Here is a 7,164-nt window from a genome sequence, read left to right on the forward strand (position 1 = left end):
TGTATTGGATAATTAAGCAGATAAATAAGTGTGAGAAAAAAGAACATCTCATTAAATACGTTAAAATGAGGAAATCAAATGATTTTTCTTTCTTGTTTTATTTTTTACCAATTCGAAGAAAACGAATTTGATATTGAGAGGAAACTTGGAGTTGTTTTTTGTTTGTAATATTTTTTTTCTGGAAGAAAAACTGTGTTATTCATTCATTCCGATATCCTGGAAATGCATAGGCTGAAAACATAAAGAGCCTTAATTTGTCGCTGGCCAACAGTTGTTTTTAATTTAAATTAAAGAAGTATTTGCACATTGTTTATGAAGAACATTTTAGGATTTATTACAGTAAGCTACAGAACGTATGTTTACCGAAGAATACAGAACAATAAAATAACTAGATCTGAATTAAACAATTTTTTCTTAGCATCAATCTCGAAAACAGAGTGAGTTGTTCATGGTTTCTGCTTTACACAGTTCTGTATTAAAAAAAGAAAACATAATATTAAGTTAAATTATTTGTAGAAACAAAAACAACGATAATGAACATTGCATACACATTGTTAGGTTCGATGTAGGGATTATCATAAAAAAGAACAACAACTGTATAGATTTGTATAAGTGAGATGTTAAATTATTGGAGAGAAAAACTACAAAACAAAATATAAAGTTTAAATTTATACAAAAATTTTTCCAATAAATTTTAGAGATTAGATTATCATTACGAGAACAAATATTTTGACATATTTATTATGATTCAGAGCTAATAGTTAATAATAGAAGAGTTATTTATTTTTGTTTCGGCTCGTTTTTGGTTAAAATAAACTAACATTTTGTTTAATTTTGCGTAACTCATAGTTATATATAATGAAATAAACTTACCAAGAATACAATTTGAAGAAACCTCTGTCTCTGTACTGGATAAAATATGGAATTACTCGTTGTCAAAATTATTCATTTAATGTTTAGAAATCATATCGATTTATATTACTCACTTGATACGAAAATATGTTTGACATATTACTCGAACCGTTACACGTTTAAACTGAGCATGAAGTTTCTAACTGACATATAAAACTGAATTGGAAAACCTTTTCAAATACAAATAAAATCAAATCATTAGATTTGATTAGATTATGAAATATTATTATGAACTTTGTATTCACACGTCTTTACGCCTTTAAGAAACATAAAAATAAATTACAACACTTGCCACATTTGTGTTTAAACAAAAGGGTAAGACTTGTTCTCTTTTATTTAAAGGGCTACATTAAACATCTTTATCATAAGCCCATTTATGTTGTTATATATCTCTAAACAATAATCTTTTATGTTAACCTCCAATTTCCCTTGGGAATAAAAGGTTATAAAGGTTAGTATGTTCAAAGTTAAACAACGCCAGCACGTTTTTAAACTTAAAGTTATATATACAAACTTTCAGTGAGTAATACTTGCTATCATTCACCAAGCTTTCTTAATCTAAATAACTCGAAACTAGAGTTCTGAGTTACCTGCGGCATAAGACTTCTTAAGTATAATTTGGTCTATATACTATCATTTCATAAGATAAAAAACGTTTATCGTCTTGCACCACTCGAATCACTTTGATATACATTTGATAAAGTTGAAATGGTCTGGTTCAGGCATCGTTCTATAGCGTCTCTGACGTATAAACAGAAATAAACAGTGTGATAAACAACACAAGATAACTTGTTTATTATAGTTATCACGCTGTAACAGATATTGCAGAAAAACGTGTGAAAAGAATGTGTACAATTTTTTATATTTTGCAAGAAAAATGTCGTATAATTTGAGAAATAGGCAAGAATTTCTTTGAAAACAATAGTTAAGCAAATATACTTTTTTCACAGTTATCTATTTAAGTATGTGTGTATAAAATAACGAAACACAAATTATTTTATATTAAATGTAAATGCCTCCTTAGAATCGTGCTAAATAATGTATTCAGAAGAGATTGAAACGCATTTTGCACTTTGATAACATAAGTGTACTCATTATCTGTCTCCGGATTTACAACGCTAAAATCAGGGGTTCGATTCCCCTCGGTGGGCTGAGCAGATAGCCCTTTGTGGCTTTGCTATTAGAAAAACACCCACCCGCACTCATTATCCATAATACATGACAAAAATATTTAAGAAATAAAAGAAAATACATTTATACAACAACAATATTCAATTATTCGTTACTTGGATTACAATACACTAGCATAACCACAACAGAAGCACTGAAGTACTGCTATAGTAATTGCAAATATAATATAGTACAAATATGATCACTACATGCATGTTATAATATATATATCATCAGCACATGCATGTTATATTATAAATATCATAAGCACATGCATATTACAGTGTAAATATAATCAGTACAGTCCTATTGCAGTGGGTACTAATTGATTTCCTTCTAATCTATCACTGGTATATCAAGGAGATTCAGTGAGAGTAACCATCGCGTAGCTTTGTTCAAAATTCATAAAAACCAAACCGAACAAATTCTACGTGTTTCCGACAAATCTCTGATATTATAATTCTCAGTCTACATAACATTATTTACCACTGTGCTAAAAAAATACAAATAGTAATGTTATACTCACTTCAGTTACAGATGAAGTGTTCACAACACATTCGTAACGCTTCACTCTTGTTTTATTATTGACATCCTCATCTGAAACGTTGTAAATTTTTAGTTATACTATTTTTACAAAATATTACTGTTAGGCCTATTATTTTTCAAACATAGCATTCTTTATTTAGTCCTTTAGAAATGTTTAGGCGTTAGAAGAATGAATGATAAAAGTATTCCATGCATACTTTCGCTATATCCATTCACACCATAACATTTGTTATTGTAGAACATGGTTTATATAGATAGAGTTTGATGTTATGAAATTCACTCTAAGTGAATTCATCAGCAGTGTTTTATTAGATTAACAAATTACTTATAAGGAATTGAGAAAACACTGTTATATTAATAACGGAACTGTACACTGTGAACGTAAGGTGGTTGTTATCTGGACGAAATTAGAATTATATCATTCATCACGTTTTATTAGACTAATCAATAATTTATAAATGATTGTGAAAGTATTAATTATTAATAACAATAACTATAAACAGTGAAAAATTATGAATATCAACACCAGAACTGTAAGTGTGAAGGCATTGTCGATATTAATAACAAGAACTGTACATTGTGAAAGTATGGCAGCTATTAACACCATGGAATGTATACTGCGAAAAAACTATTATTCACTACAAGAACTGTAGTGTGAAGACATTTTGGATATTAACAATAAAACGTCTGTAAATTGTCAAAACAACGTGGATGTTAGTTGGAAGAACTGTAAGCTGTGAAATTATCAATTTGTAATTATAAATATAGATTCAATAAATACTCGATTGTTTTTATGAATATTATGTCTACCACAAATGTCTTGGTACATTCTTACATATAATAAAAAGTTATCGTATTATGATTAGAAATCTATCTAATCAACATAGACCATCATTAAAAGAACACAAAAATAATTCATTATGACGAGATAACCCACTTGTAGAAAAAAGTATATGTGTAGAAACGGCTGGTATGGATAGTGAACGCACTATGTAGAGGATCGAATAACGTTTCGACCTTCTTCGGTCATCACTCCTCTACATAATGCTTTCTCTACTCATATAAGCCATTTTTACGTATACAAAGATAATTCGTACTTATCACAAGTTAAAAAAGTAAGAGCTTATTATGTTGTGATCCGCCGTAATAAATATTATTATTTATGTCTAGCACAAATGTCTTGGTACATTCTTACATATAATAAAAAATTATCGTATTATCATTACATATTTCTCTAATTAGCACAGACCGTCATTAGAACAACACAAAGATGATTTGTACTTACTACAATATAAACGACTCAGTCATGTATTTCTCTGTGATCCACCGTAACAAATACAGCAGGTCAAAAAAATAAAAGCAGCGAGAAGAGCTCTATTCTTCATTTTGTTAGTATTATGTTGATATTAACGACTGTCGCTTGTTATGTAGTGTTGGTGGAAGAAAAAAAAGGAAATTTCCTCATACTATCGGATTTCTATTCAGATTATGTTTCAAGTACTGTGGACATTACGAAAGAACTATGTAATACGTGCAGAAATATCAATCATGGACGTCTCGTATTGTTGGGGATAAAGTTTTCTATATCAGTGTTGTTATTGTGTTCCACCTATCATTAGAGGAATGTGATTACGTTCCTACATAAATAATCGCAATGAAAATGAAAATTAAAAAAAAACATCTTGTTATAAAAGAAACGTCTATTATTTTCTGAAAGCGATCTTTTCACATACCATTATACTAAAATATTTTGTATGTGTTTTGCTGTTTAAAAGCTGAGAACAATATCAGTAGAACATTGTTAATATGTTAACTTGTGACATTATTAAAGTTGTTGTTATATCAAATATGATCCTGAGTATCTATTTACTCACTGCTCATAACATCCAGTTGATCATTAGTAGTCATTGTTTTCCATGGTAGTTATTAGTTTCAGTTATATCATTGTTATGTGTTATTTTACAGGTTGGCTATGCCATTCAGTTACAGTATTTAATTACTATATTTTGATTTATGTAACATTTATCAGCACTAACTTTTAATGAAGTTTTTCGATTTTCACATTAAAGTGGATGTTTTAATAATACTATAACCAGATCAGTTCCACACCTATATTGATCTCGCAGAATTCATACCGACACCAAAAATCGTCTCGCATGAGCTCTGAGCAACCATAATTTCGTATACTTGTATTTTCGGAATAATCTAAAACAGTAAATAACGAAACCCAGTTTTTTTACTTTTTGACTTGAGTGGGGTGTAACTAAAGGTTTGTGTGTTCAAACTGAGAAACAAAGGATTTCTGAGTCACGTGAAATTGTCGAAAAACAACAATAAAGAAGCTTCGCATTTTGAGGACTGTATTTGTAAAACTGTGGTGGTCAAATCGAAGTCTTTGGTCAGAAGAGCGTTGTTCAATAACTTGCGACGAGGTCTATTGACCAGCAGACCTTTCTTGGGTCACGAACCCCTTTGAAAATCTAATACGAAAGCTATAAACCGTGACCTCAGAAAAATGCACATAAACACATACGCATGTATATACACACAAAATTATAGAGAAAAAATTCCATTTTTTGCACCCCGTTCACCGACCCACATGAAGTCCCTAAGAAAACCACTCTTAGCTATCTGTTTAAAACTGTGGGAGAAATCTGTCCTGAGAGACATTACGTAAGATTCAGCGACTGCTGAGAGATTAGCTGTGTGTATATATACATGTTTTAACCACTGATACAAGCTCAGCAAATTTCTGTATATATGTGTAGTTTAACGACTGACAGAACTTTAACAGGTTACTATTTAGACGTATGGTTTATCAACCAGTACAGTTTAGGCAGGATACTATATAACAACTTGTAAAAGTTCTGTACGTTTCTGTAGAAATTCAATGTAAAATTGATAGTTTTTTTAGTCACAACTATGGGTTCATCTGTTCGAAGTCAGACAGGCCTACTCATCTTATTCCATGATAAATATTTCTATTATGTAAACTTGAATTATTTATTAAGTAACTTTCTTTAGCGTTATTTGAAAATGACTTTAGTTGCTTTCTACTCTAGCATGCCACGCTTGAGTGAGACATTGATTCCTTCATTCACCACTCGATTCCGTCAAGGAACGTAGGGCCGCAATCACTTGCGGTTTCATGAACATTTATATAAGTGAGTAGGTTGTTAGCCCACTGCACCGAACCGTCCCTAATTTAGTAGTGTAAGACTAGAGGGAAGGCAGCTAGTCATTACCACCCACCGCCAACTCTTGGGCTACTTTTGTACCAACGAATAGTGGGACTGATCGTACCATTATAACGCCCCCACGGCTGGGAGGACCAGCATGTTTGGCGCGACCATCAGATTACGAAGCGTACGCCTTAACACGCTAGGCCATGCCGGGCCCTGAGTGAGACATTATCCACCGTTTATCGAGCGAAGTTAAGAAAACTGAGGACTGTTTTCAGTTTCTAAAGCTGAACAGCGATGTATGTGTAGGAACTGTACTTGCTATTCCATGAAACAAATAAACATAGAAACAACCACAAGCCTTATATGTTCATACTTCTTTCAATGTATCTATATAAACTTCTATAGATATCCTGTTTAATACGGCATCGTTGCTAATACATTGGAATATGTAAGATCATTTCTTAAGATCCAAGGAAGTTTGATATATATCAAAACATTCGAAAGATTAACGGTCGTGAAAGACACACCGCATGATTAGGCCGTGGTTACATCACGCATCTCAGAACTAGGGTCTCGGTATGGCCAGGTGGTTAAGGTGCTTGACTTCCAAATTGAGGATCTTGGGTTCGAATATCCGTCCTACCAAACATGCTTAATCTTTAAGCCGTGGGAGCGTTATTATGTGACAGTCAATCACTCTTTTATTTGGTAAAAGAGTAGCCCAAGAGTTGGCGGTGGGTGATGATGACTAGATGCCTCTAGTTTTTCATTGCTAAATTTAATGCGGCTAGCACAGATAACCCTGATGTAGTTTGAGCGAAATTCAAACTGAAACAAACCTATTAACACTATATCACTGGAATGTGTTATCTGTTGTGTGTTACCTGACTTTCATTTCGATAACGTTTCAATAATGTTTCGTTGAAGTTGTTGTTTACCATAAACTACTGTAATAATATCGTTTATACAAAACTGACATTAATAACAATCTTGCTTCAGTCACTCTGATAAGCATGTTGATCTCACAGAAGTCACACTGACACCTATAGAGGTGATGCGACAGAAAGCGGAATCAGTTACACTATCTGTTATTCAAGATGTAAACATGGTGACTCGTAATACCACATTGTGTATAGGAAAACTTTCTGTTTACAGCTTTGAGTGAAGATTTAGATAATCCGTCGGTACAAGGTAAAATGTTAGCAATTTGAAATGTCCAAATGGCTTGTAACTGGTTAGGTGCATTGTGTCAGACTTTTTTCGTAATCGAAGGTAAATGACTTGTACAAAAACTGTTAAACTGGACCAACGTAGATGAGTTAAAGAGAATCAGCTAGTTTGTTAGGTTGTT

At 32.1% G+C, this 7,164-nt stretch overlaps 1 long non-coding RNA gene across 1 annotated transcript; it reads right to left on the bottom strand.

Moving 5' to 3' along the window:
• Positions 1–333: 333 nt before the first annotated feature.
• LOC143239022 (uncharacterized) lies at positions 334–4,011 on the bottom strand. Its single transcript, XR_013020912.1, has 4 exons — positions 3,914–4,011; positions 2,609–2,679; positions 874–908; positions 334–470 (listed from the first exon to the last, which is right to left on the bottom strand). It is a non-coding gene; the product is annotated as an uncharacterized LOC143239022 (long non-coding RNA).
• Between the last annotated feature and the right edge of the window lie 3,153 nt (positions 4,012–7,164).

The sequence above is a fragment of the Tachypleus tridentatus genome, chromosome 13 (genome assembly GCF_004210375.1).
Source record: "Tachypleus tridentatus isolate NWPU-2018 chromosome 13, ASM421037v1, whole genome shotgun sequence".
Lineage (NCBI taxonomy): Eukaryota > Metazoa > Arthropoda > Merostomata > Xiphosura > Limulidae > Tachypleus > Tachypleus tridentatus.